This window comes from Ornithorhynchus anatinus, chromosome 1, assembly GCF_004115215.2.
Source record: "Ornithorhynchus anatinus isolate Pmale09 chromosome 1, mOrnAna1.pri.v4, whole genome shotgun sequence".
Taxonomy (NCBI): domain Eukaryota; kingdom Metazoa; phylum Chordata; class Mammalia; order Monotremata; family Ornithorhynchidae; genus Ornithorhynchus; species Ornithorhynchus anatinus.
The window spans coordinates 142,820,679-142,837,998 of record NC_041728.1 but is presented as its reverse complement, the minus strand read 5'-3'; the positions used below and the strand labels follow the sequence as shown (position 1 = coordinate 142,837,998).

At 41.8% G+C, this 17,320-nt stretch overlaps 1 non-coding gene across 1 annotated transcript; it reads left to right on the top strand.

The window, feature by feature from the left end:
• The first annotated feature begins 484 nt into the window (after positions 1–484).
• On the top strand, positions 485–622 carry LOC114817016. Its single transcript, XR_003764856.1, has one exon. It is a non-coding gene; the product is annotated as a small nucleolar RNA SNORA7 (small nucleolar RNA).
• The last annotated feature ends 16,698 nt before the right edge of the window (positions 623–17,320 follow it).

The following is a 17,320-nucleotide window of genomic DNA, read 5'->3' as shown; positions in this document are numbered from 1 at the left end:
ATGGAAGGAGGTAATGGTAAATCACTTCTGTGTTTTTACCAAGAAAATTCTATGGATCCACTACCAGAATGATTGCAGATGGAAGTGAGGCATTCTGGGAGATATGTGTCTATGGTGTCACTATGGGTCGGACACGATTCGACAGCATAAGACAGCAACAACAACATCACCAGTGCTTAGACCAGTGCTTGGCAAATAGCGCTTAACAAGTACCATAATCATTATCTACCCCAACCCTTAATACTATGCTTGGCAAACAATAAGTACTTAAAAAACACCATCAGCAAGTAACAACAGCATTAGGACTGTTAGATTGAGTTACATGCACACTACTCAATCAATGATATTTTCAATCAATCAGTCGATTAAAGAACTGCACTAAGCACTTGGGAGAGAACTATATAAGAGAGTTGATAGTTGGTAGACTCCTGTGGAACTTGAAAAGAAAGCTGTTACTGAAATGCTGTTATCTGACCATGGAGATGCCCTCTCAGGATCGCACCTGGAGAGTTTCCAGTACTCTACCGGTCTCAACTATGGGATGGAGAGTCAAGCAGAGGCATAATCATTCCACTCCTAGCCTGAGCAGTGGCTAGCGAGTGGAAGGCAATCTGCCACAAGGCAAAACTCACTTGTGCTGGGCAGCAGTGGCATGGGAGAGAATAGAGGGTGGAGACTGGGGTTTACTGCATGGAGAAGGTGGTGGTAAACCACTTCCATATTTTTACCAAAAAAATTCTATAGGTACCCTATGAGAATGATTGCAGATGGAGGTGGGGTGTTGTGGGAGAAATATTCCCATGGAGTCACTATGGGTTGGAAATGACTCGACAGTATAAGACAAGACTTTAGAGATTAAACACTAAATGGAAGCTTTGTTCAAATCCTGGGCACTTTACCTTTTACAATTCACTTTTTCCACACATTAATTAATCCCACACACCACCCTCTGGGAAATGTTGGGATTTGTATTATCCTTAGTCAAGGAGTGAAAAGTCTAAGACAGTGGGACAGCAGGATGTAGCCAAGACCATCCAGTAGGACGAGTGAAAATAGAAATGAGTTTCTGTCTTTAAACCTCTTGTGCAAATTATTTGACCCCTCAGCAGGCCTTTGAAGTACCAAATCACCTATAGTTGGCACTGCTCTCAATCAATATCTTATTTATTGAATGTCTACTTTATGCAAAGCACAATACTGTTTGGGAGAAGACAATTAAAGTAGAAGTCCAAAAGTGAGGGACTTCTAATGTGGATTCCCAAAGTATATTGGAGCCTAAAAAAGTCCTAGGACATAAGCACACAAGCAGCTTGGAGTGCCCTGTTCACCATATTTCTATCCTCACCTATGCTTGCCTCTCCTACCAACCTCCAATATCTGACAAACCACCTGTCCAATTTTAACTGTCAACTTGAAGAGGTCTGAAAGAAAGTCTGAAAGTCCCATTGGTGACCTTAAATGATGCTCAGTTATCTGGAGTTACGATATGAAAATAAATAAGCACGGGCTGGAAGTCAGAAGGACATGGGTTCTAATCCCAGATCTGACACTTATCTCCTGTGGGACCTTAGGCAAGTCACTTCACTTCTTTGTTACCTCATCTATAAAATAAGGATTATGACTGTGAGCTCCATGTGGGACAGGGACTGTGTCCCACCTGATTAACTTGTATCTACTCAAGAGCTTGTAATAATAAATACATAATAATAATATTAAAGAAATCCTGTGCCATTATGGACGGGGAAGTTACCTAACCTGTTTTAGATAGATATTGGCACTAATCTCCATCGAAGTCCCTCTTTTTCAGACTCCTGCAGTTAAACTCAAACTCTGCCAGCCCTTCAACAACAAGTTTTTGTCCTGCACCTGATTATTAGTTTGGAAATCTTCTGGAGAATTCCCAATGTGAATATCTTCCAAGAGCTATTTGACCCAGCTTGGAAGGCCATTCCGCTAAGTAAGTAAAGTTAACCACGCAATTTTATTCTTACCAAGCAAATGGTGTTCAAAATAGTCCACCGACAGATTCTGCAGCAACACTCAACTTTAGTCTTCAGTCCACTGAGAAAGATGATCAGTGATGATAAGCATGTATGATCAGCATGTACAGACGATGAATAAAGAAACAGTTGCAAGCAGATATGGCATTTGCTGCTGCAACTTTAAAGACATTTTAGTAATTGCTTGGGGCTATAGAAAGAGATATGTACCACTTGTGGTTCATCCAAGTTATTTTGTTGAACTAAATTATCACATGCCTTGAACCCAAAGGCTTTCTTCTGATTATAGTGTCAGCTTCCATATAGCACAAAGTCTAAGGGCTAGGTTCCAGGCCACAGGTTATTTAGAATCCAGAGGAAATTCCTAGAAAAAAATGAAAGAATTAATTTAATAATTTTGATTCCCTTATGATTCAGCAATTTCTAGTGAGTCAGCTCTTGGGACACTGTCCCTTTCTCTGATATAGACAACTGGAAGGCAATGCTGCAAAGTTAGATAATTTTGGGGTTCACTTCTGGCAAAGGTTCTTTGTTGCTCAAAATATAAGAAATTTTAGTAATAATAATATTTGTTAAGTGGTTACTATGTGCCAAACACTGGTCTAAGCATTGGAGTAGATACAACATAATCAGGTTGTCCCATGTGGGGCTCACAGTCTTAATCCTCATTTTACAGATGAGGTAACTGAGGCACAGAGAAGTGAAGTGACTAGTCCAAAGTAACACAGTTGACAAGTGATGGAGCCAAGATTAGAATCCACATCCTCTGACTCCCAAACCCGTGCTCTTTCCCCTAAGCTACACTGCTTCTCTAATAGTAATGATAATAATTGTGATATTTGTTAAATTCTTGTCTTGTCTTCTCTTATGTTATCAAGTCTTCAATGACCCATAGCAACTCCATGGACACATCTCTCTCCCAGAACGACCCACTCTCCACCTGCAATCATTCTGGAAGTGAATCCATAGAGTTTTTTTGGTAAAAATACAGAAGTGATCTACCATTGCCTTCTTCCGCCCATGTTTGAGTCTCCACCTTCGACTATCTTGCATGTCACTGTTGCCCAACACAGGTGAGTTTTGACTTGTGGCAGATTACCATCCACTAGCTAGTCACTGTCCAAGCTAGGAATGGAATGGGTCGGCCTCAGCTTGACTCTCCCTCCCATAACTGAGACTGGTACAGTACTGGAAACTCTCCAGGTGTGATTCTGAGAGAGGTATTCAGTTCCTACTAAATGCCAAACACTGTACTAAGCAATGGGGTGGATATGAAATAACCAGATCAGGCACAGACCCTGGAGCAAAAGAGGTTCACAATCTAAGTAGGACAAAAAACAGGTATTGAACTCCCATTTTACATATGAGGAAACTGAGGCACAAAGAAGTAAAAATGACTTGACCAAGATCACATAGCAGACAAGTTGCTGAGCCAGGATAAAAACCAGGCACTCTGACTCCCAGGCCTGTGCTTTTTCCACAAGGACACGTTGCTGGAACTGGGATTGAAAGTCCATAGTTAATTTCTTTATGTATTCACAATTTTTGTGATGATTATTATTATTATTAGTAATAATAATGATAACAATAATGGTACTTGTTAAGCACTTACTATGTGCTAAGCACTGTTCTAAGTGCTGGGGTAGGTACAAGGTGATCAGGTCGGACACAGTCCCTGTCCCACTTAGGGTTCACACTCTTATTCCCCATTTTACAGATGAGGGAACTGAGGCACAGAGAATTTCAGTGATTCACCAAAGGTCACTCAGCAAACTTGTGGCGGAGTCAGGATTAGAATTTAGGTCCTTCTGACTCCCAGGCCTGTGGTCTATCCACTAAGCCATGCTGCTCTCTTCTATGAACGTGAAAAACAACTGGGTGTATAAAGACAACTGTATATGTGTGTACACACACACACAAACATCCTCAAAGAGTTCATCATTAAGAGATAATGTTGGGGTGACATTCTGTTGCAAGGGTTCTCTTGGGAAAGATAACTTTGGGTCACTCTCCTTAACTCCCTGGGGCCTCAAGTTCCATTGACATCTACCCTACTGGGGACATCTTTCCCAAAATGCATTTTTAGTTACTCCCCTCAGGAGTTAAAAGCACAGTATATCCACTCGAAGGTAACACAGAAGTCACTTAGGAGTCCCTTTTGGTTATTTGGTTATTTGTTATTTGGCTTTTTAGTCAGTCAATCATATTTACTGAGTGCTTTCTGTGGGCAGAGGACTGTACTAAGTGCTTGAGAGAGTACAATATAGCATTCAAAAGACACATTCTTTACCCACAATGAGCTTAATGCCTTTTTTACATTAATTGTTAGATGCTTACTATGTGCCAGGCACAGTCCTAAATTCTGGGGCAGAAACAAGATAATTGGGTTGGACACAGTCCCTGTTCCACAAAGGGCTCACAGTCTTAATCTGAGGCACAGAGAAGATATCCTTCCTCCACTTTCTTCCTTTCCCCCACCAGTGTCACTTGCTCTGCAAACCCCCCCGCCACATGAACAAACACACACAAAGCACTTTTCACAGTATTTTAAAATGTCCTTTTTTGAAAAAAAAAATATTTTTTTTATTCTACTTGTTAAATGTTCCAAACACTGTACAAAGAACTGGGGTATTCAGTTCAAATTTATTCAAATTTATTCTGACATTTCATCCTCACTTATTTGTTCTATTCCCTGTCTGACCCGTGTTCTTCCAACTGCTCTCACTACTGTAACTATTTGGTAGGAAGTAATAATAATGTTACTTGTAGCATTTGTTAAGCATTTGCTAAGTGCTAAGCACTGTGCTCGGCACCGGGTTTAATTCAACATAATCAGGTCAGGTCCAGCCTCTCTGTCTTCCCCATTCAATTTTGAGCTTCTTGTGATTGGGGTCCATGTCTGTAATAATAATTATTATGGTACTTTTTAAGCATTTATTATAATAATAATAATAATGATTTGTTAAGCACTTACTATGCGCAGAGCACTGTTCTCTATTATGTGTCAAGCGTTCTTTTAAACACTGGGGTAAATACAAGACAAAAAGGTTAAACAGAGTTCCTGTCCTGCATGGGTCTCAATCTAAGTAGGAGGGAGTAAGATTGAATCCCCATTTTACAGATGAGGAAAATGAGGCAAAGAGAAGTTTAGTCACTTGCTCAAGGTCATGCAGCAGGCAAGCGTGACCTTAGGCGAGTCATTTCACTTCCCTGTGTCTCATTTATCTAATCTGTAAAATGGGAATTAAGACTTGTGAGCCCCATGTGGGGCATGGACTGTGTCCAGATTAGCTTGTATTTATCCTAGTTCTTAGTAAGCCTGGAACATAGTAAGCACTTAACAAATACCATAAAAAAGGAGGAGGGGGCAGAGCTGAGGTTAGAACCCAGGTCTTCTGACTCCCAGGCCCATGCTCTTTCCACAAGGCCACACTGCTTCTCCGAGCTCTATAGCTCCTGTTGTACTTTCCCAAGTGCTTAGTACAGTCTACAGCACCAGGTATTTACTAAATAAATAGTATTACTTGCTTAGTGGAAAGAGCATGGGTTTGGGAGTCAGAGGTCATGGGTTCTAATCCCACCTCTGCCACTTGTCAGCTGTGTGACCTTGGGCAAGTCACTTAACTTCTCTGTGCCTCAGTCACCTCATCTGTAAAAGGGTGATTATGACTGAGAGCCCCATGTGGGACAACCTGATGACCTTGTATCTACCCCAGCACTTAGAACAGTGCTTGGCACACAGTAAGTGCTTAACAAATATCAACATTATTATTACTACAAAATTAAAGCATGTTCTGACACTGCAGGTCTGAATGCTTAGTGGTTGGGAAGAGGTGAATGCTACAATCCCCTTTAACACAGAAATTTGCAAGAATGCCCCCCTTCATGCTAGAACTGGGAGTTCTAAATGTCTTCCTGGTAACCTGAAAGGGTTAATACTGTTTCCAGAGCTGCTTAACTTATCACCAGGGAGTAGCTTAGACATTAGGAGAGTTGATTCAAGTGTGGCTCAGTGGAAAGAGCACGGGCTTGGGAGTCAGAGATCATGGGTTCAAATCCCGGCTCAGCCGCTTGTCAGCTGTGTGACTTTGGGCAAGTCACTTAACTTATCTGTGCCTCAGTTACCCCATCTGTTAAATAGGGATGAAGACTGGGAGCCCCACATGGGACAACCTGATCAATTTGTATCCTCCCCAGCACTTAGAACAGTGCTTTGTACATAGTAAGCTCTTAACAAATGCCATCATTATTATGCCACCTTTTCATTTTCCTACTGGAGGCAATGGCCAAAGGCAAAGGGTAGAACTGCAGAAATGTGGGGTAAATTAGCAACCTCTCCCCTTAATCAGAAGATCTACTGAGGTCCTAGGGCACTTTGTGTGCCAGTCTCTCCATTCAGGTTTTCCCGAGTCAGGGAGGGAGGGGTAGAATCAATGGGCTCAATCCAAGAGCATCATTTCCCTAAAAGTCAGTGCAGCTTTCATTCATTCATTCATTCAATAGTATTTATTGAGCACTTACTATGTTTTATATTTATAAAACAATGTGTGACCATTCTAAAGCGAAATGGGTAATGAAAATGAGTCAAGGGATGGTGAATTGTAAAGAGTACATTAAACAAGGCTAAGCGAATCTTTAAGAAAAATTGTTCAAGAGGTCAGCATCACCCTGTGCTTTGCTGCTTCCATCAGATATTCCTGGCTGGGATCGGTGGCTGTCGGGCTGAGAGGGAATGGGAGGACTTAAAGACTGGAGAGTGAGCCTACGTGGCTTCAGCCCTCCCTGCCAGAAGAGAGGGGATAGGTGTCAGGTGTCTAATTTTCTGGCGCCACAGCTCAGACTCAGTGAATAGAGTGGGATGAGGAAAATTGAAGACTAGAATGAGCCAGAACCTTTTTTTTTAGGTCAGTTGGTTTTGTTTTGTTGTTTATAGTATTTGTTAAGTGCTTACTATATAATAGCCACTCTATTAAGTGCTGGGGAATACACAAGCTAATCAGGTTGAACACACAGTCCATATCCCACATGGGGCTCATGGTCTTTTTAACCTCATTTTACAGATGAGGTAACTGAATCACAAAGAATAATAATAATAATAATGTTGGTATTTGTTAAGCGCTTACTATGTGCCGAGCACTGTTCTAAGCGCTGGGGTAGACACAGGGGAATCAGGATGTCCCACGTGGGGCTCACAGTCTTCATCCCCATTTTACAGATGAGGGAACTGAGGCCCAGAGAAGTGAAGTGACTTGCCCACAGTCACACAGCTGACAAGTGGCAGAGCTGGGATTCGAACTCATGAGCCCTGACTCCAAAGCCCGTGCTCTTTCCACTGAGCCACGCTGCTTCTCAAGTTAAGTGACTTGAGTGAAGTTGAGTGACTTAAGTGAAGTTAAGTGACTTGCCCAGTGTCATGCAGCAGAGATGTGGAGGAGCTGGGATTAGAACCAGGGACCGCTGACTCTCAGGCCTCTATACTTTCCATTAGGCCATGCTGCTTTCTCTAGTAGTTCTGGATGATGTAGGTGCTGAGGATTCTGCCTATTATAAAACCAATGATGATGATAGTAATAATAATGGCAATAATAATAACTGTGTTATTTGTTAAATGGTTACTATCTGCCAAGTGCTGAACTGAGCTCTAGGGCAGATACAAGATGATCAGATCAGACATAGTCCCTGTCTCCCTGTCAAGTAGGAAGGAAAATAGGTATTGAATCCCCATTTTATAGATGAGGAAATTGAGGTACAGAGAAGTTGCCCATGACTACACAGCACCCAAGTGGCAGAACTGGGATTAGAACCCAGGTCCTCTAGACTCCCAGCCCAAGGAACAGGAAGGAGGCTGCTAATCTCTAGGACAGTGTAAGTGCTGGGAGGAGAGGCTTCCATCTTGCCTGTAGTCAGTGCACTCGATGCGGAAACCTGCAGCACTTTCGATCTGGGCCAGTGCCGGGGGGGAGGGGCGGGGGGAGCACAGATGGCAAGAGCTGTGTGTGTCTCTGTGTGTGTGTGTGTGTGTGTGTGTGTATGGGTGTGTGTATGCACTATCTGTCTGATGAGGGCGTATCAGGAGGTATGCCACAACCAGATTGCACACACAGATGCTGTGGTGCAGGAGAGGAAATCCCCTTTCTCCCTCGTGTCACCTTTGAAATCTGATGATAGCGCTGTTTCGCACAGCATAAAGGTGCACACAGTCCCTTCCCCTGTGCACACATAAGTACACACACACACACACACACAAACACACAAATACTTTCAAATCTTCTGCCACATTCAACACATACATCCATAAATAGACCCTCTCTAAAAAAGCACATCCAAACACATGCACACATACAAACACACACACACACAGAGGAGCACACCCATGTGCCGGAACCCAAAGGGACATGTTTACCTGCAGACAAGCTGAAACAGGGACTATGAGCTGGGTTGCGCAAAGAGGAAGGCACATAAACAGGGACTCAGATGCAAATAGACATGCAAGAACAAAAGTGACTCAGAGAGGCTCACTGGAATTCAGAGGGTCGTGGAGTACAGCAGAGAGAAAGAGAGAGCAATAGGAGGGAATTCTAGAAAGGGAAAGAGAAAGCAGAAAGGAAAAGAGAATAATCACTACAGCTCTGAGCTGAACCAGACAAAAACAGGGCATTTCCTCTTGCCGAATATATAAAATATAGGTCAAGATCCAATTTTTCTTCACAGGGAGGTTTTAGAGCAGGTGAATAGTCCAGGCATAGCAGGTGAACGTAGACTACTATCTTAGATTTGAAAAGAAAGTTCTGTAACGTTGGTACACTGGTAATTTAGGAAAAGGCTGTCTTATATGCAACATTTTGGTAGTTGGCGAGGGAAACTAAAGTCTTTAATGTACCTAATAATGCAGAATGTGAAGAATTAGTCATAGCTGGGCTTGCAAGTAACAGCATTTTAATGATTTATTGAATTTTTCTTAAGGTCAATAGTTTACTATTTGCCATTTAAAATGCATGGTAAAAATAGATATTTGTTTTCCTTATAGGAAATGAGTAGTTTTCTAAATGCATTTTTCATCAAGGAAGCCAGCACAAATATTCTCTATCGGCATATCCTGTGTCTGACCTACCCACATGAATAGTAGGCCAGATAAGCAGCTTTTCTATGTGTTGTTGGAGGAAGTGGGAATTTCAAAGAGAAAACACCCTCATAATGCCTGGCAGTTGGTGTTTTCATATTGCACCATCATTCCTGGAGCACTCTATCAGTCAATCAAGCAGATTTATTAAGTATTTACTGTGTACAGAGCACTACATTAAGTACTTGGGAGTGGACAGTCAGTATAAGAGAGTTGGTAAACATGTTCCCTGTCCACAACAAGCTTACAGTCTAGAGGGTAAAACAGAATTAATATAAATAAATAAATTACAGATATGTACATGAGTGCTGTGGGAGTGGAGATGGGGTGAATAAGGGGCACAAATCCTATTGCAAGGGTGCCACAGAGGGAAGTGAGAGAAGAGGAAATGAGGGCTTAGTCGGGGAAGGCCTCTTGGAGGAGTTGTACCTTCACCTAGGCTTTGAAGGTGGGGAGAAAGATCATCTGTCGGATATGAATAGAGAGATATTCCGGGTCAAAGGCAGGAAGTGGGCAAGAGGTCAGCTGCAAGATAGATGAGATCAAGGTACAGTGAGTAGGTTGGCTTTAGAGAAGTGAAATGACCAGATTTCCTGAGTTGTAGCAGGAAATCAAGGAGGTAAGGAAAGTGGGGAAAAGGTGATTGAGTGCTTTGAAGCCAATGGAAAGGGTTTCTGTTTAATGTAGAGGTGGATGGGTAACCACTGGAGGTTCTTGAGAAATGGGGAAACATGGACAGAACAATTTTGTAGAAAAATAATGCATGCAGCTGAGTTAAATGTGTATTGATGTGGGGTGATACTGGAGGCAGAGGGGTAAGCCTCAGTCAATCATTCAATCAATGGTATTTTTGGAGAACTTACTATGTGCAAAGCACTGTACTAAGTGCTTAGGAGAGTACTATGCAAGAGAGTTAGTGAACATGTCCCCTGTCCACAGTGAGTTTACAGTCTAGAGGGAAAGAAATTAATATAAGTAATTTATAATATATACTTTAAAGATATGTACATAATGCTGTGGAATTGAATGATGGGGAGAATATCAAATGCCCAAAGGTCACAGTCCAAGTACATAGACAAAAAAGAAGAGAGAGGAAACCTGGAAAAGAGGGCTTAATTGGGGAAGACTTGGAAAAGATGTGCCCTTGAAGGCTGATGCAGTTATCAATTAGGGATAAAATAAGTAAGTACTTTGTGGTAAGTGGTAGGATTGGATGGAGAGAAAGGACAGATTTTAGAGGTGTTATGAAGAATAAACAAACAGGATTTGGTGACAGATTGAATATGTGGGTTAAATAATAATTATAATAATTTTGGTATTTGTTTAGTGTTTACTATGTGTCAGGCACTGTACTAGGTGCTGGGGTGGATTCAAGCAAATCAGGTTGGACACAGTCTCTGTCCCACATGGGGCTCACAGTCTCAATCCCCATTTACAGATGAGGTAACTGAGTCACAGAGAAGTAAAGGGACTTGCCCAAGATCCCACAGCAGGCAAGTGGCAGAGTCGGGATTAGAACCCGAGACCTTCTGACTCCCAGGTCCATGCTCTATCCACTAGGCCACGCTGAGTTGAGAACAATGCCAAGGTTATAGGTTGGTGAGATATGGAGGTTGGTGGTGCTATCTACTATTATGGTAAAGACAGGGAAGTACAGGTTTGGATGGGAACATTAAAGTATTTTGTTTTGGACATGATAAAACTAAACTGTAAGTTTGCTGTGTGCAGGGAATGTTTCTGTTATATTGTACTCTCCCAAGTGCTTAGCACAGTGCTCTATGTACAGTAAGTGATCAGTAAATATGATTGATTGATATTTGAGGTGTCAGGGGGAAATAATAATAATGATAATAATAATAATAATAATAATGTTGGTATTTGTTAAGCACTTACTATATGAAAATCACTGTTCTAAGTGCTGGGGTAGATACAACATAATTAGGTCCCTCATGGGGTTCACAGTCTTCATCCCCATTTTAAAGATGAGGTAACTGAGGCACAGAGAAGTTAAGTGACTTGCCCAAAGTCACATAGCTGACAAGTGGCAGAGCCAGAATTAGAACCCATGACCTCTGACTCCCAAGCCCGTGCTCTTTCCACTGAGCCACGTGGACATGCAAGTAGAGAGGTCCTATAGGCAGGAATAATAATAAAATGATAACAGTGGTATTTGTTAAGTGCTTACTATGTGCCAAATACTGATCTAAGAACTGGGGTAGATACAAGGTAATCAGGTTATCCTACATGGGGCTCACAGTCTTGTTCCCATTTTACAGATGAGGGAACTGAGGCATGGAGAAGTTAAGTGACTTGCCCTAGGTCACATAGCAGACAAGCGGCGGAGCTAGGATTAGAACCCACGTCCTCTGTCTCCCAATCCTGTGCTCTTTCCACTAAGCTATGTTGTTTCTCCAATACAAATACAAGACTGCAGTGATGGAGAGAGAGCAGGGCTAGAGATGCAGATTTGGGAATGATCTGCAGAGAGATGATAGTTGAAGCCATAGGAACAAATGAGTTCTCGAGGGAAGTGGGTGTAGATGGAGACTAGAAGGGGACTGAGAACTCTAATGCTAGGATCATTATTTTCAGGACTTTATATGGAATTCAGAAGTAATGTAAATCAGCAATCTCCTTCAATGGATTCCTGTAGTACCTGTATGCGGTAAATTCATGTCTTTAATCCAGAGAGACATCTCATAGAGACCATTGATTTAGCTTAAAGCTTGGAGCTCCTTGTGGTCAAGGAACATGTTTACCAACTCTGTTATATTGTATCTTTCCAAGTATTTAGTGTACAGTGCTCTGCACACACTTAGTGCTCAATAAATATGATTGATCTATTGATTGACGTAATGCCACACTGCTGATATCCCAGTCTTGGTTTGAATGTCTCTTTCACCTGTTAAGGCATCTGTCAAAGGGCCAGCTGAAAAACAGAATTCACTGACATTTGTTGTCGATAGAGATCCATGGCTCTACACTGGCCCATATAATACATTTCCTCAGTCTTCATTCCAAATATCAGTCTATAGCATTCCCTCATTTCTGGAATAGTTTGTAATCATCTGAATGTTTTCTTATATGTTTGCTTTTCAATGAATTCACCAACCCAAAGGAGCTCAGGAAGGCTGTCAAGGAATTTCAATGATGCTTTTAGGCTCCTGAATTGTTAAAGATTCTAAGAGGAATGGAATAGTATTCTTAAGCCTGCTTCCAGATTTGTTTTCACTTCCTTCATCATGGATACACAGATCATCAAGCTTTTAAAAGCCTTTGTGATTCGGTTTGTCTCACCTAATAATAATAATGTTGGTATTTGTTAAGCGCTTACTATGTGCCGAGCACTGTTCTAAGCGCTGGGGTAGACACAGGGGAATCAGGTTGTCCTACGTGGGGCTCACAGTTTTCATCCCCATTTTACAGATGAGAGAACTGAGGCACTGAGAAGTTAAGTGACTTGCCCACAGTCACACAGCTGACAGGTGGCCGAGCTGGGATTCGAACCCATGATCTTTGACTCCAAAGCCCAGGCTCTTTCCACTGAACCATGCTGCTTCTCATAATGTTGGTATTTGTTAAACGCTCACTATGTGCAGAGCACTGTTCTAAGTGCTGGGGTAAACACAGGGGAATCAGGTTGTCCCACGTGGGGCTCACAGTCTTAATCACCATTTTACAGATGAGGGAACTGAGGCATAGAGAAGTTAAGTGACTTGCCCACAGTCACACAGCTGACAAGTGGCAGAGCTGGGATTCGAACTCATGAGCCCTGACTCCAAAGCCCGTGCTCTTTCCACTGCGCCACGCTGCTTCTCACCTTGTACCACTGGGTAGTTCAAGGTAGCAGAATGTGTCTAGGTAGCAGAATATGGTGAGGTGCATTAAGATCAGTGTGTCAGATGAAAACCTTTGATTATACATTGGGTTTTCCGGGACTAGGCTAGTATTTCCCAGGCTAATTGTCATATCACTGGGCTGAGTAATGTAATAATAATGATGGTATTTGTTAAGCGCTCACTATGTTCCAAGCACTGTTCTAAGCATTGGATGTAAAATACCTGCATGTTACCTAATGTTTGTGCCTCAAGAACAGAGTCATTAGTGTATAGCAGTTCCTAAGTAATGGTATTAAAGTCCTTGTTGATTGATTGATTGATTCATTCATTCAATAGCATTTATTGAGCACTTACTGTTTGCAGAGCACTGTACTGAGCACTTGGAAAGTACAATTCAGCAACAAAGGGAGAAAATCTCTGCCCACAGTGGACTGACAGTCTAGAAGAGGGGAATACTCCTAGCCTTTTGAGTTGAAAGCATTTTCCTGGGGATGGAAGCCCCTTGTCAACAAGCGTTGTGTCTTCCAAGTGTCTTGTACTCTCCCAGGAGCTCGCTACAATACTTTGCACACAGCAAATGCTCAGTCGATATGGATAATAGATTGATCTGGAAAATTTTCATTTTTTGGCAACTGCCATGCTGATCCTGTAGTAGTAATAGTACTTATGGGGTGTCCACTGGTTGCAATGAGAAGCAGTGTGGCCTGAAGGAAAGAGCATGGGCCTGGAAGTCAGAGGACCTGGATTCTAATCTGAGTTTCATCACTTGTCTGCTGTGGACCTTGGGCAAGTACTTAACTTCCCTGTGCCTCAGTTAACTTCACTGAAAAATGAGGATTAAAATTATGAGCCCTATATTGGACAGGGACTGTGTCCAACCTGAACATCTTGTACCTACCCCAGAGCTTAGTACAGATCCTGGCACAGAATAAGCACTTAAGGTGTGCCATAAAAAAATGTGCTGCACTGTCTGGGAAATTCAAAACAAGCACATAACTTAGTCCTTATCACTGAGGAACTTCCACTGTAACTGGGAAACAGACACAACAGAGTCTGAAAACAGAGTAATCTATATAAATAATTGAATAAAAAAGTTAGTAAACATAATAATAATAATGATAATGATGGTAATTTATTAAGCATTTACCATGTGCCAAGCACTGTTCTAAGCACTACGTAGATAGAGAGTAATCAGGTTGTCCCATATGGGGCTCACAGTTTTAACCCCCATTTTACAGTTGGGGTAACTGAGGCACAGATTAGATAAGTGGATTGCCCATTATCACACAGCATATATAGGGGCTGCTGAAGATAAGTGTAAGCAAGTTTGTAACTGCAAGAGGAAGCTGGTAGGATTCTGGGACTTGGGATCCTGGGAATTGATCAAAGAAGGCTTGGTGGAAGAAAGAGATTGTCACACCATCCCGTGTATTTGTTCTCCCGAATTACTCCAAAGGCAGCTGATATAGGATGGAGCTAGGAATTCCAGGACAGATAAAAATCAAGAGATAGCCATGAATGTTTACTATGTAATTCATGGTGATGAGGTCTTTAGATAGGCACACCACTTACAATAACATTTCACTTTAATTAAAATCCAGAAAAATGAGCTTTATAAGGTAACTTAAAAATTGTATAAGAGTAAACACTGAGGAATTTTACAAACCAAAAGGATAATGAAAAAAATATGGCTGGTAAGTTCCTTTATTCATTTATGTCTGAAACCCCTTCTCCCTGTGAAATGAGATTCTGAACTGATAGTATAATTACTGTATAATAGAGTTTTCTCATCACTCAATACAAAATGCTGTGCTATCCTAGCATTTTAATATGAGTAGCATAATGGGCACCAGCTTGAAAATCAGCATGCCAAGGAGAAATCTCAGACCCCCAAACCAGCTTGAGTTTGTAAAATTTGGTTCAGCTGTGCAGCTAGCACAGGGTTTATGAACTAGTTTATTCCAGCTGATTTGACATGTGCTGAATTTGGGATAGCAAGCACTTTTACTCCCTAGAGAGCTAGTCACCGGTGTTGCCTCTGTTCAAAAGAGCCTGATATGGATTTTTCTAAAAAGCCAAGATACAGAATGTTAGTGGCCAAACTCATAAAGGCATATATGCTGTTTACATTTATCTTTCTTGACAGCAATGCAGATATTTTTCTGCTTTCTCTCCCATTAGAGTGTAAGGTCTCATGAGCAGGGAATGGATCACTTGGTTATTCTGTATTTACCAAGCACCTAGTACAGACTCCCACCCCAAGTGTCATATCTCCTCTAAGAGGTTTTCCTCGATTAAACCCTCTTTTAATAATAATAATAATAATGGTATTTTTTAAGCACTTACTAGGTACCTGGTACTCTGGTGGGGTGAATACAAGCAAATCAAGTTGGAGGCAGTCACTAACCGACATGGGGTTCACAGTCTCAATTCCCATTTTACAGATGAGTAACTGAGGCACAAAGAAGTGAAGTGACATGCCCAATGTCACACAGCAGACAAGTGGCAGAGCAGGGATTAGAACCTATGACCTTGTGACTCATCATCAATGGGTCACATCAATGTAATTGGATCTGTACCCTTTGGGCATTTGGTATTCACCCCACCTCAGCCCCACAGCACTTCTGTACATATCCATAAATTACAGATTTTTATTTATGTCTGTCTCTCCCTCTAGACTGTAAGCTCGATGTGGGGAGGGAATGTTTTTACCAACTCGGTTTTTTGACTCTCCCAAGCACTTAGAACAGTACTCTTCAAGCAGTAAATACTCAGTAAGTACTAAGTACCTTTTTTTGTGTTTAAATGTTTATTATGTGCCAGCCATTGTAATAATAATATCCTGGTATTTGTTAAGTGCTTACTATGTGCCGAGCACTGTTCTAAGCGCTGGGGTAGACACAGGGAAATCAGGTTGTCCCACTTGGGGTTAACAGTCTTAATCCCCATTTTACAGATGAGGTAACTGAGGCACTGAGAAGTTAAGTGACTTGCCCAAAGTCACATAGCTGACAAGTGGCCGAGCCAGGATTCGAACCCATGACCTCTGACTCCAAAGCCCGTGCTCTTTCCACTGAGCCACACTGCTTGTACTAAGTGTTTGGGTAGATACAAGATAATAACGTCCAACATGGGGTTCCCAATCTAAGCAGGAGGGACAACAAGTGTTGAATATCTGTTTTGCAGATAAGGGAACTGAAGCACAGAGAGGTTTAACTTCTTGCTCAAGGTCACGCAGCAGGCCAGAGGCAGAGTCAGCAATAGAACCCAGGTCCTCTGGGGATTGAGGCCCTCTGACTCCCAGGTCCATGATCCTTCCACTAGGCCCTTCCCCTCCCCTCAGCACTGTGCTCATTTGTATATTTTATTACCCTATTTATTTTGTTAATGAGGTGTCTACCCCCTTGATTCTATTTATCTTGATGATGTTGTCTTCTTTTTGTTTTGTTCTCTTTTGCTTTGCTGTCTGTCTTCCCCGTTTAGACTGTGAGCCCATCACTGGGCAGGGATTGTCTCATCTGTTGCCAAATTGTACATTCCAAGCACTTAGTACAGTGCTCTGCACATAGTAAGGGCTTAATTAATACTATTGAATGAATGAATGTCTCCCATGGAAGAGGCAGTAATAGAAGTAGCAGTAATAGTTTTAGCAATGGTATTTATTGAATGCAATACATTATACTAGTCCCCTGGGATCATTCTACAGAAATACAAGACACATTCCCTGCCCAACAGGAACTTACAGTCAAACAGTGGAGACAGACACAAACACATTTACAAATAGTAAGAGAAGTAAAAAGAACAAGTATGACAAATGCAGTTTGAATGACTAGGCCAGAATGAAGTATCAAAACGTATTAGAATCAAGAATTTAATGCACAGTTGACTATACACATATATGTAAATCCTGAAGATGGGTGTAAATTAATGCATAATTTCTAGAGGAGGACAGTGAGTTGATAAGACTCAGGATGGCAGGAATTAATCAGGGAAAACTAGCTGTAGGAAGTAGAATTCTAGGATCGGTTAGAAGCTAGGGAAGGCTGAGATCTGGCACATTTAGGGGAAGAGGGAGTTCCATTCTGGGAGATTTGTTTGAGCAAGGGGTCAGGAGTGGGTGAAACAGGAGCAGGGTACAGTTATGAGGTCAAAACTTGGTAGGAGTGAAGTGTGTGAACTATGGTGCAGTGGGTGAAAAAACCCAGGATTAGAAACCCAGATAATATTTAATGGAAAACCTTATTATCCCCACCAAATACATTTATTGACTGCATCGATGTAGAAAGCCTGGTTTTTGTCACGAGCTCCAGGTTCGTACCAACCAGGACCTACCTAGACCATGTAAGCCTCGGTGACACATA